The following is a 22,090-nucleotide window of genomic DNA, read 5'->3' as shown; positions in this document are numbered from 1 at the left end:
AATAGGAAACTTATATTACAACACTGAGTCTGATCGTTCTCCACATCACACATCCGAAAGATCCCTACGCAGGCCATCTATGTTACAACAAATGGCATGAGATCTAGCTAAGTTACACACTACCTAAGTTATTACACTCCCCACAAGTTACATCTAGCTAGTCGACGATTTACGAAACTAGAAATCGTTGAAGTTGCCTACAGAAGACTGACTGCCAGAGGGAGAGTGATAGGGACTAAGAACAGGATCTCCGTGCTCGGAGTCAAGCTCTGAGACACCCTCAATCTCTTCCGGATCTTCTTCTTCTTCTTCAGGCATTACGGGTGCAGCAGGTAGTATCGGTTGCTGCTGCAGTTCCTCAAGGTGAGCCTGAGCATCATCAGCCTCAAGTATCAGATCATGAATTTGTGCCTGTAGGAATTCAATGACAGTGTCACGTTGAGTGATTATATGATCACTCTCATTGATCTGATCTTCCCGATGAAGGATGGTCTCATCTCGTGCTGCGATGATTTCATCCTTTTGAGTCACCAGGGCTTGTAATTCCACTATTTGAGTAACTTGGCGGTCAGCATTCCGATAATGACTTTGAGCCGCACAAGTTAACTGACTCATGCTATGACACAGCAAAATCTGGTAATGATGTTGCACATCCATAAACCTAGTAATGCTACGAACCGTTTCTTCAGCCAGATCTCCTAGCATATGGCCAAGATGCTCTGTCCGAAAATTCCATTCCAAATTACAGGGTCTATGGTAGGAAATAAACCAATAGGATATGCGGCAACTTCTATTGGATGTTGATTACAGAAAAGTTTGATAGCTTCCAAGGCAGCGGTTTCAAGGGTATCAACCAGACGATATCCAACCACTTCCACTTCTATGGGATGCCATGAGGAGCGGAAAGGGTGTTGAGGAATTATCATCTTAACCCGGCATCGAGGAACTCCCTCTTCGCGATATTCCACCCCATCGTATTGAGGAGGCTCTGTACAATGAAACAGACTTAAGGATTCCCACAAGAGACAAGGAAACCCTTCCCAATGTAAAGCATTGGTGTGGAAGTGCCCCTCCTGATCCCAAAAGGCATTGGAAGGAGCAGCCATCTGTGACAATAATGCAAATGGTAAGATATATTTACCCTGCGGAGAGCTCACAAGGTAAACGGATTAAGATAGTTGATTCTGATAACAGCAAAGGCTGAAAATCAGATGGATACTTAAGGGACTCAGCTAAAGATTGTTATTTACCTAAACCAACATGTTACCTATTTCTTAAAGCAACAAAATTAAAGGTCCCTTTTGTTGATTAATGTATTATGCATGCACGCACTATTCGATCTCACAAACAAAAATAACTGCCAAGTAATCTTGGTCTTACGTGGTTAGTTACGGTGGCACAATATAAATATGTCTCTCTCTATTAACTAGTCGATAAGTTCTATCCGTCCTAGTTTCGTAATCGTGGTTAGTGTACCTGCAGAAAACCACAATACATATATATATATATATCCAATGAACCTTTCATGCCAGCATGTCATGAAAGCGTCCCCATTCATCACTGCTCACTATAGAAACAGCATCTGTATAATTACCGCCGTACAGACAACATTAACATACGTTATCGAAACAACGTATTCACGGGGGTACCGCAAAATGCGGGGGTATGAACAGCGATCGCCATACCCTACGCCGAACCATCTACTCCCAATGTAGTCAACCAAAGTTGGTACATTGGCAGCATCTCAAGTAAGCCACTGCTTGAGAAACAGCGTTCGGTTCGCATCACCGACAGGAAGGCCAATCTCCCTCAGTTGGCTGAGGATCCTTACCTTCTTACCTCACGATCGAAGGTGTCGTTACAGAAAGTAAGGTTGGGTTGTGCATGAATTTAAGTTTTGGCAGAAAAGTAATGCTGTGAGTTAGAGTTATATATATCTATATTACAGCCACCTCTAATTCCCTTAATAACATTACCCTAGGGCTTTACGTACTATACATAAGCCTTAACGAACCCAACGTAGTTCGCAAATACTTGATTAATCAAATTTTATACTATAAATTACTTTTAGGGCTATATATACTCCAGGGTACACTTGTTAGCTCTGATACCAGCTGTGGCAGAACCAACCTGAATTATACCGGCTTAAGTACACGAGTCCTCTCTTGAGGGCTACCTCGTGCTTCAAACGGTATAATACCTTGGCCTGTCGGGTAACGTCCCGATAAACCACCGAATGCAGGATCAAACAAGGTACCTCGCACGAAGGCGAGTCCAGAGATCTAAAAGCCATTACACTTTACATCACAGGCAGTTATATTACAAATGTACACAAAGCATTATTAGCTCTCACTGAAGAGAGATTATTACAAAACAGGTTTAAGTTTTAAGTTACAGCAGCGGAGTCTACAAATACGGAAACTGTACACGTTGGAACTACGAATATGGCGCATTCCCACAGCACAAGACAGCCAAGGGGCGACAGGTCGCCGAAGCTTCACCCTTTGCTCAGGAGGTCATCATCGGAAAAGAGATCATGGAATGAGACAGGACCATACCCCTTCATGTCCATGAACTCGGTCACGGGCGGGGGTTGTGGTAGGGCCCTCCGGAGCTCCCTAGCATAAACGCTCATGGAATTTGTGAGGCCAAACGGGGACCAATCACATGGTGAGCGCGATGGGGATAGCGGAGTTCCTCCGGAGACCTGGTGGAAGATGTTGCACAGCGAGAACAGGAGCAAGTCCACGTCACTTAGTAGGGGGATGGCACCAAGCATGAGCTCGATGTGACACATGAGCGGCTCAGTTTTGAGGTAAGCCAATGGCCCCTTTGAGGGATCTCCCTCGAGCGACGTCAAAGGGGTGGCCTCCTTGTGGAGGCGAAGTGTGCCGATATGATTGGCAACAAAGTCCAAGCTTCTAAAGCGGAAGGCCTGGAAGGGCATGAAGATGGGAGTTGCCCATAGCCCAGCGCTCGGGGCCATGGGAAACTCCAACGAGCCAAAGTGAATCATATCACATAGGCTCGTGAGGCTGGAGGTGTCAGAGATGAAGGCCATCCGATCACCAGGACAGTGGACGCATGATGAATTCCCCACGGACAGCGCCAAACTGTCAGTTTCAGAAATGGCCGGCAGCTAAACCTACTCGAATGGTGTATGTGCTTCGTGATCGGAGGTGGCCTAGCACACAATGACTAAAGATTTATACTGGTTCAGGCAAACGTGCTGTCAGACCCGGGGCCACCGGGCTGGGCACGTTACGTAGTCTAAGAAATTAAGCCCGTCTTATCTCTTATTCATTCTGTTTATCTCTTGTTTATCCCGTTTAAATAGGAGATAGAGCTAACCAACACGGAGAGGACCTACTTGAGATATGCTCTGGTATGATCCCTCGACGGGGGGTTGGTTAGCATCTTTGTAACTCTGACCTCTCGGATATATAAGGGAGGTCAGGGACCCCCTCAAAACAGAAGATCATTAGGTCATTCTACACCAAAGGAAATTCAAACCACCATACAGGACGTAGGGTGTTACGCTCCGTGCGGCCCGAACCTGTCTAAAGTCTTGTGTTCCTTGAACCTTCGAGTTCCTGATCTCGGCATCTCCTCACCCAAAACTTACCACCTTGGGTATATCCCTCGGTGGGCAGCTGGTTAAACACCGACAGCTGGCGCGCCAGGTAGGGGAGCGCGTCGAAGATCCACCGGCGAGCTCGATGGCATCGTTCAATTTCGTCAGGTCAATTCCTTCTCAGGGTACGACATTCGTTTTTGGCTCATGGGTTTGCATCGCAGATGGTGCAGGCAACTTTCGGCGATTCCTCATCGACATGAGGCCAAAAACCTTCGCTGCGGATCCTCGCAGCGGCCTTGACAAGTTCGTCGATGAGCTCGACAACTTGCCGCTCCATACTTCCGCAGCACAGATTGAGATGGAGTCTGCTCCGGGCTCGGCTTCCTCTGGTGTTGCGACAACTTCCCCTGGTTTGGACTTGTTCCAATCTAGGGATCCGCATGGCCGATCTCAACTCGGCTCATGCAAATCGGCCACTGATCTTCAAGAGGCCAACGAATCTGGATCCCTCTCCATGTTAGAGAAGAATCTGGACTTGCTGCTCCAGGATGGAAATCCTGAAGCCACCACGTGTCGGGGGGCTTCGGGTTGTTCTGGTCCCGGTGACTTGGTGATCACTTCCTTGCCGAAGGGCCACATTGTGCATTGGAGGGGCATGACGCACTCCAGTCTACTCGAGGCAGAGGGTCGGCTTGTGGCTCACCTCGAGCCATTGCCCTTCCAAGAGGGCAGGCCATTGGCCACCGCGGCGGAGGGGTCGACTGAACTAGTCGACGAAAGCTCTCATGACCTTTCCTCCCGCCAGGTGCTAATGGCCGAAGAGGGCGAGGACGGTGGGGACTTTCCCATCGACAACTTTGAAGTGATCTCCGAAGATGAGATCACGGCCAACGTCGGTGACGAGAACGACGCCGATCGTGAGGCGCGGAAGGCCAGGAACAGGGCCCGCACAATCCGGCGGAGGAGGGCCAATGAGCGCAGGCGATCTATGCATCGCGAGCTTGACCCTGAGTTCACCGCCGTCAGCGAACGGGGTTTCCGAACTCCGGTGGCCAACATCGCCAGGGTGACGGCCATCCTCGAGCGCAGCGACGATCCAGAGGTACGTCAAGCACTTCTCTACGCGCAGAGAGCTTGGATCCAGTTGGATCAACACAACCCGGCGCCTACCATCAGGGAGGAGCGCGTGGGCGAGAGTCAAAGTCAGGCTCACAGCCGAACGGCTGGCGGTCGTCCTCGACACCAGATCAGCAACGACAATGCGCGTGGGAGCCAGGCCCCTGGCGGGAGGCAACAGCCACCGCAAGGGGGTCACCCGCGACAGGTCAATCTTCGACCTCCTTCGGGGGACCTGCGCCAGCACATCAATGAGGGTCGCGATGCGCGGACCGTGATCTCCTCTAGGCGCAAGACCCGCGAAGAAGTCGAAGCTGAAGGTACTGACTGTAGCGATCGATTTCCTGCTTTTTCTGTTCATTTCAGCAGCTACAAGTATCCAGAGGGCTTCAAGCCGATCGGCATCACCAAGTACAACGGCAAGCAAGCTCCTCAGCAGTGGCTCCGTTGCTACTCCACGGCCATTGAGGTCGCAGGGGGTTCCAACGTCACCAAAGTCGTCTAATTCCCGATGGCTTTGGACCCTGCACCGCTCACTCGGCAGCAACTCCATCGACTCCTGGGAACGACTTAAGAAGGTCTTCATCGACAATTTCCAGGGAGCGATTACCCGTGCAGGTACTCGACACGATCTGGCCCAGTGCAAGCAAGAACGTAACGAGCTTCTGCGGTCCTACACGCGTCGCTTCTTCGACGTTCGTGCCACCATCGCGAACATCTCGGAGGAGGACATCATCGACTGCTTCTACAACAGCATCACCAACCCGGGCATATACAGGGATTTCGGGCGGAACAGGCCGAAGACTGTTGCGGGCCTTCGTGATATGATGCACGATTGGTCCGAGCAGGAGGAGAAGATGCGGGAGCGGTTCCCGCGGCGTCAAGACAGCAATCTGCAGCGCCCAAATGACAACCGCAGCGACAAGGGCCAGCGGGACTTTTCGGGGCCACCCCGGAAACGAAAGCCAGATGAGGTCATCGCGGCTATCGATCGTCCTTTGCGGGGCAAAAAGTCGACAACGCAGGAGGAGTTCGAGAAGCTCCTGCAGAAGACGTGCCCGTGGCACCCGGGCGCCAACCACGCCGCCATCGATTGCTACCACCTTCGGAGGACGTTCAGCAACTCCGGAGGCAGAAAGAAGAACAAGAAGCCTGCTAACAAAGAACCCGAGGATGATGATCAAGAGGATCATGGGCGCAACCTGAAGTTTCAAGACGCGTCAAAGGTTGTCAACGTCATCTTCGGGGGAGACGAGGATTTTTGTTCCAGGTGGGATCAGAAGCTGCTCCTCCGGGAGATTTTGTCCATCGAGCCGGCAGTACCACGACCACTCCGTTGGTCGAAGGTCCCCATCTCGTTCTCTCGTGATGACCAGTGGACGAGCTTTTCTGAGCCCGGCAGGTTCCCCTTGGTCCTGGATCCTGTGGTGGCGGAGGTCAAGCTTACCAAGGTCCTGATCGATGGCGGGAGTGGGCTCAATCTCATCTTCATCAGCACTTTGAAGAAAATGGGCCTGGATTTCAAGGATATGCTGGTCCCCAGCAAGTCCCCCATTTACGGCATCGTTCCAGGTAATGTGGCGCACCCGCTTGGTACGGTGGTCCTCCCAGTCACCTTCGGCACGCGGGAGAACTATCATACTGAGTTCATCAAATTCGAAGTGGCTACTTTTGACTCCTCTTACCATGCAATACTGGGTCATCCGGCGCTTGCCAAGTTCATGGCAGTGCCGCATTATGTCTATCTGCTTCTTAAGATGCCAGGACTCGGTTGAGTGCTCACCCTCCGCGGCGACTTGAAGAAGTCGTATGACTGCAATCAGGAGGCGATCCAATACGCTTCGACTACTCGCGTGCCAGATGCTTTGGGAGAAGTACTCGGGGCCGCGCAGCAGCTCTCCCAGACCGGGCTGGAGATTCCTTCCAAGAAGGCCAACAAGTCGAGCATCCAGTCGACTGATGATGTGGCCCTCAAGACGATCCAGCTCCAGAGGGAGATTCATCTAAGACCGCCGTCATCGGTGCGGGCTTGGGTGACAAATAGGAACTCACGCTCGTCAGCTTCCTTCGGGCTAACCGAGACATATTCGCATGGAAACCCGCGGATATGCCAGGGGTGCCCAGGGAGTTGATTGAGCACGCTTTGAATGTACACCCGAAGGCTACGCCTAAGAAGCAACGCCTGCGGAGGTTTGCCCATGACAAGCGTGAGGCCATTAAACGGGAGATCGCTAAACTTCTCGCGGCTGGATTCATTAAAGAAGTAATCCATCCAGAGTGGGTAGCGAATCCCATTCTTGTAAAGAAAAAGAACAATGAATGGAGAATGTGTGTCGACTACACTGATCTCAACAAGCATTGCCCAAAAGATCATTTTGGGCTGCCGCGCATTGACCAAGTTGTCGATTCGATGGCTGGCTGTGTCCTTCTTTGTTTTCTTGATTGTTACTCAGGGTATCATCAGATCGCGCTCAAGGAGGAGGACCAAATCAAGACTGCTTTCATCACCCCGTACGGGACTTACGCCTACAAAACAATGTCCTTCGGGTTGAAAAACGCAGGAGCAACATACCAGCGTGCGATCCAGATGTGTTTCGCGGATCAGCTGCACCGGAATGTTGAGGCCTATGTGGATGACGTGGTCATCAAGACCAGGGATTCCGATAACTTGATCGCAGATTTGGAAGAAACATTTAGCAGTCTGCGCAGATTTCGGTAGAAACTCAATCCCACCAAGTGCGTCTTTGGAGTACCTTCAGGGAAATTGCTCGGATTCATCGTCAGCAATCGGGGCATTGAAGCTAACCCTGTAAAGATCACGGCCATCACTGATATGGAGGCTCTGGCCACGATCAAGGATGTGCAAAAGTTAACAGGTTGTATGGCGGCTCTGAACAGGTTCATCTCCTGGCTCAGGGAGAGAGGACTACCTTTTTTCAAGCTCCTGAAACGCCAAGATAAGTTCCAATGGACGGAGGAGGCTGAGCGGGCCTTGCAGGATCTGAAACACCATCTGCAGTCACCTCCAATCCTTACAGCACCATTGCCAGGGGAGGATCTACTACTTTACATCGCGACAACAACTCATGTTGTCAGCAGTGCTATTGTAGTCGAGCGAGGCGAAGAAGGCCATGCGTTTGGACTGCAGAGGCCTGTCTACTTCGTCAGCGAAGTCCTCTCCGAATCCAAGGTACGGTATCATGCTGTTCAAAAGCTCTTGTATGCAATCTTAATCACATCAAGAAAGCTACGCCATTACTTTGACGACTACAAGATCACTGTGATTACGGACTTCCCGCTGGCGGATATTCTTCATAATCAAGATACCACGGGTCGCATATCCAAGTGGGTAGTGGAACTGGGGGCTTTGTCAATTGACTTCAAGCCACGCACTGCAATCAAGTCACAGGCTCTAGTCGACTTTATGGCTGAATGGAGGGAGAATCAAGCCCCAACTCCAGTGGACAAGCCAGAGCACTTGACCATGTATTTCGATGGGTCTCTCAAGCTCGACGGCGGCGGCACTGGGGTTCTGCTTATTTCTCCACGAGGTGAGCAGTTGAAATACGTCCTTCAGATCCTGTGGGCGGTATCCAACAATGAAGCCGAGTATGAAGCTTTGCTTCACGGGCTTCGTTTGGCGATATCACTAGGGATCAAGTGACTACTTGTATATGGCGACTCTCTTCTTGTCGTCCAACAGGTCAACAAGGAATGGGACTGCAACAAGGAGACAATGGAGGCTTATGTACAGGAAGTGCGCAAATTGGAAAGCAAATTCTCCGGCCTGGAGGTTCATCATGTATTGCGGGAGCACAATGTTGGCGCGGATGCCCTGTCCAAACTAGGGTCCACGCGTGCCCAGGTCCCGTCGGGAGTCTTCGTCCAGGAGCTCAAACAGCCATCCATCAAATCTTCTCCGCAGGTAGCCATCGACGTGGGTCCCCAACAACCCGATCGAGAGGTTATGGTGCTGGAAGAGGACTGGCTAGGGGCTTTTATTGACTTCATTCGAGATCAACGACTACCAGCGGGCATCGACGCCAGGAGCGCAGAAGCAGCTCGCATCTTGCAAAGAAGCAAGGGTTTCGTCCTGGTCGACGGCAAGCTCTACCGGCGAGGTGCTTGGTCAGGAGTTCTCATGAAGTGCGTCACAAAGGACGATGGTTACGACATACTGCGGGAGATCCACGACGGCGTCTGTGGCAACCATGCGGCTTCAAGAACGCTGGTGGGGAAAGCCTACAGAGCCGGTTTCTGGTGGCCCACTGCAATGACCGACGCGGAGGATCTCGTGCGCAGGTGCCAAAATTGTCAATTCTTCGGCAAACAGACGCATGTTCCAGCTCACAGCCTCATCAACATACTGCCATCCTGGCCTTTTGCCTGTTGGAGTCTTGACATGATCGGGCCCTTCACGATGGCGCCAGGCGGTTTTACACATGTTCTGGTGGCTATCGACAAGTTTACTAAGTGGATCGAGTACAAACCGATAGCCAAGCTCACGCCAGATCGGGTCGTCGACTTCATCTCGGATATTTTGCATCATTTCGGCTTCCCCAACTCCATCATCACGGACTTGAGGTCAAACTTCACGGCGAACCAGTTCTGCGAGTTCTGTGAGAATGCTTGCATCGAAGTTAAATATGTCTCGGTTGCACACCCAAGGGCCAACGGACAAGTCGAAAGGGCGAACGGCTTGATTATCGACGGCCTCAAGAAGAGACTTTATGATGCAAATAGCAAGAAGGGAGGCAAATGGGTGCATGAGCTGCCACATGTCGTCTGGGGGCTTCGGACTCAGCCGTCCAAAGCCACAGGACAAACACCTTTCTTCCTCGTATATGGATCTGAAGCTATTCTACCAGCCGATATCATGTGGAAGTCTCCAAGGGTCGAAATGTACAATGAAGGCGAGGTGGACGGGGCGCGGCAGTTGGAGCTGGATTCCGTGGAAGAAGCTCGCTGCACCGCTCTTGTTCAGTCAGCTCGGTACCTGCAGGGGATCCGGCGATATCATGATCGCAACGTCAGGGAGCGGTCATTCAGTGTTGGTGATTTGGTCTTGCGTCGTATTCAGGACGAATCTGGCCTACACAAGCTCAATTCAAGGTGGGAGGGCCGTTCGTCGTTGTAACAACCTAATGTAATTTCCCCAAATTTTAATGAATTTATTTGGGCTCAAATAAAATTTCCAGCATTTTTTCCTAATTTATCTCGCATTTAAAGTAATTTTATAACGCAAAGAATTAAAATTTACCTTAGGTTCAACATGTTTGTGCGTTCATGCTAGTGCATAAGTTTTATTTGGTTGAGTGCATAGGGGTTGAATTCAAATTTGAGTTGAATTCAAATCGGTTTGAGTTGGTGCGGGAAAAGTAAAGGAGGGAAACAGGAAGGTGGGTCAGTCATTCTTTCTTTTCTTAGTCGTTCTTTCTATTCTCAGTCATTCCTTCCTTTCTCTCAGCCATTCCTTCTATTCTCAGTCATTCCTTCATTTCTCAGTCATTCTCGTTCTTTCCTCAGTTGTTCCTTCTTTCTCGGTCATTCCCCCAGCTCGACCCCACCTGTCGGCCCCTTCTTCCTCCTTCTTCCCCGGCGCGCAACGACTTCCGAAGTCCCCGACCGCCGTGATCCAGCCTGGGCCCACACGCCAATGTGGGCCGCTGCCCTACAAGAAGGTACCGCGCCCCAGAACCCTAACCCCAGCTCTGCAACCCCGGAGACCCCAGCGCCGCCGCCCTTTTTCCTCCGCCGCGCAGACGCCTCGGCCTCACCGTCGACCGGCCATTCCGTTGCACCCCGGACCACCACATCACTCGCAAAAGCTTCCCCTCGCCATTCCGAAGCTCCAAGAGGCCAGCATCGAAGCCCTACGCCTCGGCATCGACCGAATTTTCCGAGGAAACCTTCTCCGGTGAGCTGCTCCACCGTCGGAATTCGTCGCCGTCGTTGCATCCCGACCCGTCTTGACCCTCTAACCACCTCCACAGGAGTCCCCGGAGCCGATTTACGCAAGCCAAGGACCCCGGCCACCTCGGCATCACCTTCCTCCACGAGAGCCCGACCCCTTCGTCGCCGGTCGTCGTCGTCGTCCTCCTTCCGCCGCAGCTCCGATCTCCGCAAGCCCCTGGTGAGCATCGCATCAAACCCCCGAAGCTTATGCGCTAGATGTCCAAGCCCAGGATCCTTCCTAGCCCTCGGAACGCGCGCGCCGTCGTTGCGCCGCCGCGCCGAGCCGCCCCCGCCGTCGTGCTCGTCGCTAGAACCCCTCCCGTGCCTCGCTTTAGCCTTAGGTAGCTCGCGCTTGTCACGCGGATCACGCCCCACCCAAGCCCGGGTCGATTTGGCCCCCGGAGCGGCGGGAACGCCGAGCTCCGGCGAGCCCGAGCCGCGTGCCGCCGCGGGAGTCAAATTCCGACGACCGTTCCGCCGTCCCCGCGAGCCAGCCAGATCGGACCGGTCTGTTCCAGATCTGACCGTCCGGACTTTCCGCCGTGCAGATCGGACCGTCCGAACAAGATTGGGTCCGAACCTTCCGATCTAGACACGATGGCCCAGATTCGAAGATACCCCTCAGCTGTGATAGTTTTGTTAAAGAGCCCCTGCGCTTTTTAGGAATCAACCCGCAGTCCACCTGTAGTTTAAAACAACTACGGTTAAGTCTTGTTTTATGCTTCTAGACCCCTGAGCTTCCGGGATTTAGTGCCCGCCGTCCAGCCTAGGGTTTTTAGCCAGCTAGACCCTGTGTCTAGGGTTTATTTATGTTTAGGTCCTCAGTTTGCGCACAGAACCCCCTAGATGTTCTGTTTTTCTCGCAAATAGGTCCCTGGATCTTGTTTTAAGCGTAGTTTTCGCGTTTTAGCTCCGTTTTAGGTGTTCTTTATATCCACACAATCGTTGTAACGCGTAGAATAGTTCTAGGCTAGTTTTATGTGCTGTTCTATTGTATTGGTGTACTGTTTCTTATATTTTGCTATTGTTTGCATGTGTGTGCATGTGTGGCCAATGTATTGCTGTTACGATCGTGAATAGACGTCGAGCCACCGGAGCAGTACCAGGAGCAGCCGTCTTCCGAGCAGTTCGAGCAGCAGCCGGGAGAGTACGAGGAAGGCAAGTATAACATGAACATCCTATCACTTTTAAGTACAATTTCATACTACATTTTAATTCTGTATGCCTATAAGGACTTTCCTAGCCACTTTATATCCTACGTATATATCCTTTGGGTTGCATTTTGGTTAGTTGTGCTAGGTTGCTGCGCTATAACACACTTGGTCCTTTTTAATTAAATTTGATTAATGGTCTTATGCAACTTAATCCTGAGAGTGACCCTCTGTGCTGTGTGCTTGAGTGGCTCACATCTCCGTAAAAGATGTTTTTATTAGAAACATGGTTTAGGGGGCCAGCACGGTGCTTAGTGCTTGGTTGGCCACTCTCCATAAGGACCGGTTCATAGAGTGACAACCTGGGACAACCGCGCAACCACAAGACTGGAATGGGACGGTCTTGACTTACTAATTAGGTCGTGTTGGTTCGGGAGTAACTTACCTGCGTGGGCAAGAGGGGTGGTAAGCTTCAATGGTCCCTGCTCCTCCGGCTTGGTCTGTGCTGTGTGTCTTGTACCCCCGGAGGTGGGCCCCATCGTCGCTGATCCAGAATCCTTAGCGGTTACACCTTACCAACGTGATCCTTTGTAACGGTCTCGTAGTGCGCTTGCTAGCCGTCTCACCTAAGGAAGTGTGATGAACAACTAGCGTAGCTCACGACTTGTGGGTAAAGTTGTGCAACCTCTCGAGAGTGTAAAACTGATATATCAGCTGTGCTCACAGTCATGAGCGGCCCAGATCCTCCTTTTGATTAGTGGGGTTATCAACCTTTGATTAGGGAGATTCCCCGGGTGGTTTTGGTTTGGATGGTTCTCAGTAGTTCTTAATTAACACTGATTAATTTCTTATGTAATTGGGTTATGGTAATTCATCCACTTGTAGTAATTAGCTTTAATAAAATTTGCCAAGACTAAAAGCTAATGCAGTTGAGTCAGCTAGCCTAGAGCCTCATAGTCTGTGTTATACTTGTTGAGTACTAGTTTGTACTCACACTTGTCTCTCCAGCTCCAGATGCAGATGATGGCGACCCTGAACAATACCGTTCAGGCTCTTCAGCATATCCATGCCCAGCCGCCGCCTCCTCCACCACCTCAGCCCCGTGATCGGCGTGCGGATTTCCTGAGAGGTCACCCTCCGACCTTCTCTCACGCCACGGACCCACTCCAGGCGGACGACTGGCTTCGTTCGGTGGAGCGCCAGTTGGTTGTTGCGTAGTGCGACGACCGGGAGAGGGTTCTGTACGCAGCAGGGCAGCTACGAGGCTCCGCTCTTGACTGGTGGGAATCCTACCCAGCTTAGGACCGTGATGCTCTCACCTGGGTCCAGTTCCGTGAGCGTTTCAGGAACCATCACATTCCTGAGGGCATTATGAAGATGAAGCAGAAGGAGTTCCGTGCCCTTAAGCAGGTAAATTTGAATGGAATTCTCTGCAGTTTCTTTTGAGCTTCGATCTATCCTTGATCTCTTTCATGAGCCTGACCTATTGAGCGATTTCTATCCTTGTTATCTGTGTTCGTTATTTCAGGGATCGATGACGGTGACGGAGTACCGTGACCGTTTCCTTCAGCTTGCCCGCTATGCCCCTGCCGACGTCGCTCGTGATAGCGATAAGCAGGAGTACTTCAAGGAGGGACTGGATGATCACATCCAGTATGCGCTGCTGAACCACCGCTTCGACAACTTCAACCAGCTGGTTGATGCTGCCCTCAACACCGAGCGTAAGCGCCGGGAAATCGAGGATAAGAAGAGGAAGATGGCTCCATCCTCTTCGGGCAGCAACACTCGTCCCCGCTATCAGCATCCGCAGCAGCAGCAGCAGAGGCCGCCCCAACAGTACCAGCAGCGGCAGCAGTTTCCACCTCGTCCTCAGCAGCAGCAGCAGGCGGGGCAGGGTCAGAGGCTTCCAGCGCCTCCGACTCCACCAGCTCAGAGGCAGGGAGCGCCCACTCCTCCTCCTGGGCAGCAGGCCGCTGCACTTCCTCGAGTGTGCTTCCACTGCGGCGAGCCAGGGCACTACGCCAACGTCTGCCCTCGGAAGGCGCAGACAGGACAGCAGGGGCGTGCAGCACAGCCCAAGGCCCCAGCTCAGGGCAGGGTGAACCACGTGACGGCCGAGTCAGCGGCCGAGGCTCCCAACGTGGTTATTGGTACGTTCATGGTTAATGCCCATCCTGCTACAGTGCTTTTTGATACTGGTGCTACACATTCTTTCATTACCCGGTCCTTTGTTGAGCATCATGGCATTCCTACTAGCACATTAAAGAGGTGCATGTTAGTATCTTCACCGGGAGGGCAGTTGAGGTCTCATGTCTTCTGTCCCAGAGTCAGTGTGACCATAAGGGGGGTAGATTTCAGTGCAAATCTGATGGTGCTAGACTCCAAGGGCATTGATGTGATCCTCGGGATGGAGACTCTTGCTAAATGGGGAGTCCGGATAGATTGTGCTCAGAGGACTGTTCTTCTGTCAGCACCGGATGGTCAGGAGCTTACTGTGGGTGCCACAGAGCCTTCTGGATTTCTTCATCAGATGGAGGCTAGACCCACGGATGGTATTCGCGTGGTGTCTGAATTCCCGGATGTCTTTCCGGATGATTTGCCAAGTATGCCGCCTGATCGCGACATTGAGTTTTCTATTGATCTCTTGCCTGGCACAGCTCCTATTGCTAAGCGGCCCTATCGTATGGCACCTGTCGAGCATGAGGAGGTTAAGAAGACTGTCGACGAGTTGCTAGCTAAGGGTTATATCCGTCGCAGTTTCTTCCTTGGGCTTTTCCTGTATTGCTCGTAGAGAAGAAGGATGGCGCGAAGAGAATGTGCGTCGATTATCGGGATCGGAATGCAGTCACTATCAAGAACAAGCATCCGTTGCCCCATATTGAGGATCTTTTTGATCAGCTTCAGGGTGCTTGTGTATTCTCGAAGATTGATCTGCGTTCGGGTTATCATCAGCTGAAGATTCGTCCTGAGGATATTCCGAAGACGGCATTCACTTGCAAGTATGGGCTATACGAGTATACGGTCATGTCCTTTGGCTTGACCAATGCTCCGGCTTTCTTCATGCATCTGATGAACAAGGTTTTCATGGATTATCTAGACACCTTTGTGGTGATATTCATTGATGATATCCTGATATATTCCAAGTTAGAAGCAGAGCATGGAAAGCATCTGAGGCTTGTGTTGCAGAGGCTCAGAGAGCACAAGTTGTATGCCAAGCTCAGCAAGTGCGAGTTCTGGATTGACGAGGTTCCATTCCTTGGTCATGTTATCTCCAAGGGAGGTATTGCTATGGACCCCGGGAAGGTTAAGGATGTGCTTGACTGGGTTGTATCGCAGACAGTGAAGGAGGTCCGCTCTTTTCTGGGCTTAGCAGGATATTATCGGAGGTTCATTGAGAATTTCTCCAAGATTGCGAAGCCTTTGACTTCCTTGTTAGAGAAGGGTGTGGATTTCTATTGGACTGATGAGCGTCAGAAAGCCTTCGAAGAGCTGAAGAAGAGGCTGACTACGGCACCAGTCCTTACTCTGCCAGACCAGAGCAAGAGGTTCACAGTGTATTGTGATGCTTCGAGGGATGGTCTTGGTTGCGTCCTGATGCAGGAAGGCAGAGTGATAGCTTATGCTTCGCGGCAGTTGCGCCGGCACGAGCTGAATTATCCCACTCATGATCTGGAGTTAGCCGCAGTTGTGCATGCTCTGAAGATATGGAGGCATTACTTGTTTGGGCAGAGGTGTGACATTTACACCGATCACAAGAGCCTCAAGTATATTTTCACTCAGAGTGAGCTGAACATGCGGCAGCGAAGATGGCTAGAATTGGTCAAGGATTATGACCTGAAGATTCACTATCATCCGGGCAAGGCCAATGTTGTAGCAGATTCTCTGAGCAGGAAGAGCTATGTTAACATGGCCGTGGCTTTTCAGATGCCTCAGGAGTTATGCGAGGAGTTTGAGCAGTTGAGTCTGGGTTTCTTGCATCATAACTCGGGTACATCATTCGAGGCAGAACCCACTCTAGAGGCGGAGATCAGGCAGCATTAGAAGGAAGATCAGAAGCTGCAGGAGATTCGTGAATTGCTCAAGATTGGCAAGGCACCGCATTTCAGAGAGGATGATCAGGGTACCTTGTGGTACAAGGGTCGTATATGTGTGCCGGACGTGAATGGCCTCAGAAAGTTGATTCTGAGTGAGGCTCATGATACAGCATATTCTATTCATCCAGGCAGCACGAAGATGTATTATAACCTGAAGGAACGATTCTGGTGGTATGGAATGAAGCGTTCCTTTGCGGAGTACGTGTCTATCTGTGACACTTGCCAGCGTGTCAAGACAGAGCATCAGAGGCCAGCAGGGTTATTGCAGCCATTGAAGATTCCAGAGTGGAAATGGGAGGAAATCACTATGGACTTCATTGTTGGATTGCCTCGTACTCAGAAAGGGTACAACTCTATATGGGTAGTAGTGGATCGGTTGACGAAGGTTGCTCATTTCATTCCGGTGAACACCACTTACTCCGGTGCTAGACTCGCAGAGTTGTACATCTCCAGGATTGTCTGTCTGCATGGTGTTCCAAAGAAGATCATATCTGACCGAGGATCTCAGTTCACTTCACGGTTCTGGGAGCAGTTGCATGATTCGTTGGGTACGAAGCTGCGCTTCAGTACCGCTTATCATCCTCAGACAGATGGGCAGACGGAAAGAACCAACCAAGTGTTGGAGGATATGCTTCGAGCCTGTGCTATCCAGTATGGTACCAGCTGGGATAAATGCCTACCGTGTGCAGAGTTTTCGTATAATAACAGCTATCAGGCCAGTCTGAAGAAATCCCCTTTCGAGGCCCTGTATGGTCGGAAATGCAGGACTCCATTGTATTGGGATCAGATTGGTGAGAGGCAGGTGTTTGGTCCGGATATTGTTGAGGAAGCCGAACAGCTGGTGCAGCAGGTACGCGAGAACCTGAGAGTCGCTCAGACTCGTCAGAAGAGCTACGCGGATGTTCGTCGTCGAGATCTGACCTTTGCAGTAGGTGATCATATGTACCTGAAGGTCTCGCCGATGAGAGGAATCCGCAGGTTTAATGTGAGAGGGAAGCTAGCACCTCGATACGTTGGTCCGTTCAAGGTATTGGAACGGAAAGGTGAGGTGGCATATCGCTTGGAGTTGCCTCCCAATCTCTCAGGAGTGCACGATGTGTTTCACGTGTCTCAGCTAAAGAAGTGCTTGAGGGTGCCAGAAGAGCAAGCACCGATAGAAGGGTTAGATGTGCAGGAGGATCTGACCTACATCGAGCATCCGGTGAAGATTCTAGAGACATCCGAGAGAGTTACCAGAAATAAGAAGATCAAGATGTGCCGTGTTCAGTGGAATCATCACACGGAGGATGAGGCTACCTGGGAGCGAGAAGATGAGCTGAGAAAGACATACCCCGATCTCTTTGCTAGCTAGCCTATTCGAATCTCGGGACGAGATTCCTGTAAGGGGGGTAGGTTTGTAACACCCTAATGTAATTTCCCCAAATTTTAATGAATTTATTTGGGCTCAAATAAAATTTCTAGTGTTTTATCCTAATTTATCTCGCATTTAAAGTAATTTTATAACGCAAAGAATTAAAATTTACCTTAGGTTCAACATGTTTGTGCGTTCATGCTGGTGCATAAGTTTTATTTGGTTGAGTGCATAGGGGTTGAATTCAAATTTGAGTTGAATTCAAATCGGTTTGAGTTGGTGCGGGAAAAGTAAAGGAGGGAAACAGGAAGGTGGGTCAGTCATTCTTTCTTTTCTTAGTCGTTCTTTCTATTCTCAGTCATTCCTTCCTTTCTCTCAGCCATTCTTTCTATTCTCAGTCATTCCTTCTTTTCTCAGTCATTCTCGTTCTTTCCTCAGTTGTTCCTTCTTTCTCGGTCATTCCCCCAGCTAGACCCCACCTGTCGGCCCCTTCTTCCTCCTTCTTCCCTGGCGCGCAACGACTTCCGAAGTCCCCGGCCGCCGTGATCCAGCCTGGGCCCGCACGCCAATGTGGGCCGCTGCCCTACAAGAAGGTTCCGCGCCCCAGAACCCTAACCCCAGCTCTGCAACCCCGGAGACCCCGGCGCCGCCGCCCTTTTTCCTCCGCCGCGCAGACGCCTCGGCCTCACCATCGACCGGCCATTCCGTTGCACCCCGGACCACCACATCACTCGCAAAAGCTTCCCCTCGCCATTCCGAAGCTCCAAGAGGCCAGCATCGAAGCCCTACGCCTCGGCATCGACCGAATTTTCCGAGGAAACCTTCTCCGGTGAGCTGCTCCACCGTCGGAATTCCTCGCCGTCGTTGCATCCCGACCCGTCCTGACCCTCTGACCACCTCCACAGGAGTCCCCGGAGCCGATTTACGCAAGCCAAGGACCCCGGCCACCTCGGCATCACCTTCCTCCACGAGAGCCCGACCCCTTCGTCGCCGGTCGTCGTCGTCGTCCTCCTTCCGCCGCAGCTCCGGTCTCCGCAAGCCCCTGGTGAGCATCGCATCAAACCCCTGAAGCTTATGCGCTAGATGTCCAAGCCCAGGATCCTTCCTAGCCCTCGGAACGCGCGCGCCGTTGTTGCGCCGCCGCGCCGAGCCGCCCCCGCCGTCGTGCTCGTCGCTAGAACCCCTCCCGTGCCTCGCTTTAGCCTTAGGTAGCTCGCGCTTGTCACGCGGATCACGCCCTACCCAAGCCCGGGTCGATTTGGCCCTCGGAGCAGCGGGAATGCCGAGCTCCAGCGAGCCCGAGCCGCCGCGGGAGTCAAATTCCAACAACCGTTCTGCCGTCCCCGCGAGCCAGCCAGATCGGACCGGTCTGTTCCAGATCGGACCGTCCGGACTTTCCGCCGTGCAGATCGGACCGTCCGAACAAGATTGGGTCCGAACTGTCTGATCTAGACATGACGGCCCAGATTAGAAGATACCCCTCAGCTGTGATAGTTTTGTTAAAGAGCCCCTGCGCTTTTTAGGAATCAACCCGCAGTCCACCTGTAGTTTAAAACAACTACGGTTAAGTCTTGTTTTATGCTTCTAGACCCCAGAGCTTCCGGGATTTAGTGCCCGCCGTCCAGCCTAGGGTTTTTAGCCAGCTAGACCCTGTGTCTAGGGTTTATTTATGTTTAGGTCCTCAGTTTGCGCACAGAACCCCCTGGAAGTTCTGTTTTTCTCGCAAATAGGTCCCTGGATCTTGTTTTAAGCGTAGTTTTCGCGTTTTAGCTCCGTTTTAGGTGTTCTTTATATCCACGCGATCGTTGTAACACGTAGAATAGTTCTAGGCCAGTTTTATGTGCTGTTCTATTGTATTGGTGTACTGTTTCTTATATTTTGCTATTGTTTGCATGTGTGTGCATGTGTGGCCCATGTATTGCTGTTACGATCGTGAATAGACGTCGAGCCACCGTAGCAGTACCAGGAGCAGCCGTCTTCCGAGCAGTTCGAGCAGCAGCCGGGAGAGTACGAGGAAGGCAAGTATAACATGAACATCCTATCACTTTTAAGTACAATTTCATACTGCATTTTAATTCTGTATGCCTATAAGGACTTTCCTAGCCACTTTATATCCTACGTATATATCCTTTGGGTTGCATTTTGGTTAGTTGTGCTAGGTTGCTGCGCTATAACACACTTGGTCCTTTTTAATTAAATTTGATTAATGGTCTTATGCAACTTAATCCTGAGAGTGACCCTCTGTGCTGTGTGCTTGAGTGGCTCACGTCTCCGTAAAAGATGTTTTTATTAGAAACATGGTTTAGGGGGCCAGCACGGTGCTTAGTGCTTGGTTGGCCACTCTCCATAAGGACCGGTTCATAGAGTGACAACCTGGGACAACCGCGCAACCACAAGACTGGAATGGGACGGTCTTGACTTACTAATTAGGTCGTGTTGGTTCGGGAGTAACTTACCTGCGTGGGCAAGAGGGGTGGTAAGCTTCAATGGTCCCTGCTCCTCCGGCTTGGTCTGTGCTGTGTGTCTTGTACCCCCGGAGGTGGGCCCCATCGTCGCTGATCCAGAATCCTTAGCGGTTACACCTTACCAACGTGATCCTTTGTAATGGTCTCGTAGTGCGCTTGCTAGCCGTCTCACCTAAGGAAGTGTGATGAACAACTAGCGTAGCTCACGACTTGTGGGTAAAGTTGTGCAACCTCTCGAGAGTGTAAAACTGATATATCAGCTGTGCTCACAGTCATGAGCGGCCCAGATCCTCCTTTTGATTAGTGGGGTTATCAACCTTTGATTAGGGAGATTCCCCGGGTGGTTTTGGTTTGGATGGTTCTCAGTAGTTCTTAATTAACACTGATTAATTTCTTATGTAATTGGGTTATGGTAATTCATCTACTTGTAGTAATTAGCTTTAATAAAATTTGCCAAGACTAAAAGCTAATGCAGTTGAGTCAGCTAGCCTAGAGCCTCATAGTCTGTGTTATACTTGTTGAGTACTAGTTTGTACTCACACTTGCCTCTCCACTCTTCTGTTCTATTTTGGATATCTTCGACTGCTGCTCAGTGCCCGGCAACGTGGAGGACTACGTCAGCGGCTTCGACGACTTCTAGGCGTTTGTCTCCCAGTCGACGTCCCTATGGCGCCCAGCTCTTCATGTATTCATTTTACGCTTCCGCAATCCTTGAACTGATTCTTGATTCAGTTGTAATAAAGATATTCATTTTATAATTTATACGCTTTTATTCGTGACATGTGTTGTGATATCTTGATAATCTGTTGTATATATGCGTGACTCGATCCTGGCGCATGTATGATTGCTCGATTTATGTTCTTATAAATCGGGTGTGACAGTCGTCAAGTAGGTTACAAGGCCCGGGTCTTGTTGACTATAGTACCCGGAGGGTCACGATGTCCCAAACTCCTGGAACATTCAGAACCTGCGCACGTTCTACCCTTAAGACGAGGCCCGGTGATCGCCAAATCCCCGGGGGCTCAGAAGATCTTTTCTCCCCGTGTAAACTTGGAGGCTATGAGCCACACGACTCGTTTTGTACCTGCCTTCTTACTTACACGATGGCCAGGGTCACGTGCAAACACATATGTACGTAAATCGACTTCTTGTCGTGAATGATGCGGGGGCTATGGCCACGATCATCTCCCTTCGACTCCCGTTCCTGACGGAACCCCCGGCTCCGGCTAACTCCTCTGCACATTGAGTTTCGCCGCAACCTCGGATGGTCGCACGCGACAGCAGTCGCATTTTTTCCAACGCAGTCGATCTGCTCGACTAGCTTAACAGCAGCACACTGGAAAGGCTCGCATAAAGAGCTATCTCAACTACATCATGAGTGGCTGCACTCAGAACAGTCTTGTTTCTACCAAAAGAATGGCAAGCTCGCGGCACCGCCCGCACCTGCTCCTTGCAAGCTTGATCCGTCCGTCCGGGCCTTACCTAGCTTACGGAGCACGCTCGCAGCAGGAGCGACTTTCGACTACACTCCGAGTCGCTGCACTCGGGGGTGTCCCCTTTTTGCCCTATGCACGGCAACCCCGCGACGATGCTCGCGTTCTTTCCTAACAAGTTTAGACCCGCTCGATCGAGTCGTGGCTAATCCGTTCGACAAGTATTAGCCACCCTTCGGGTCGTTGCACCCAGGGAAGCGTCTACTACTTGAGCCTTGTAAGCCTGGATCGCAATTCAGCTAAGGCACACAAACGAGTAGAGATATCGAGTGAAGTATTTACATAAGAGAATGATTACTTGTTTCTCATACCCCAATCCTGCAGTACACTGTGTACAATTTGTTCTGCTACAGGTTGGGCCTCTTGCAGGTACTCCTCGAATCGCTCATCCGTGTAGTCCGCCGCCATCCCTTGCGCAAAAATGCCTAGCTGCGCATTCGGCACGAAGGACTTCACATACGCGAGGGCATTGCTCACGCATGCGACTGGAGCCTCAGATAAGAATTTGAGCAATTTCTTCGGGGCTTCGCGGAGTCGCTCCAGCAGGGGCTGCGGGCCCGCTTCGCCTTCTTCTGGGGGATCCACCATGTCCACCAGCTCCTGGGCGGCCCCCCGGAGGTCCTCCAGCTCCTTGCGCAGCTGCTCGTCCTTCTCGCCCAGCGCTTTGACTTGCTGAAGGCAGTCGACGAACTGACGTTCAGTATCGCCAATCACCTTCTGCAGCCTTTCGACATCATCTGTACGACGATACAGCATATTCTTCACGTCAGTAAGCAGCTCCTCTGTAAGGGTACTTCAGCATCTAAGGGGAGTTACTAAGGAAAAGTACTCGAGAGAAGCGAGGGCCTACCTTGGTGCGCCTTCTTCTCTGCCTTGAGCTGCTCCTGG

The sequence above is a fragment of the Panicum hallii genome, chromosome 8 (genome assembly GCF_002211085.1).
Source record: "Panicum hallii strain FIL2 chromosome 8, PHallii_v3.1, whole genome shotgun sequence".
NCBI lineage: Eukaryota > Viridiplantae > Streptophyta > Magnoliopsida > Poales > Poaceae > Panicum > Panicum hallii.
The sequence above is the reverse complement of the archived record's forward strand: the minus strand, read 5'-3'. Positions refer to the sequence as shown.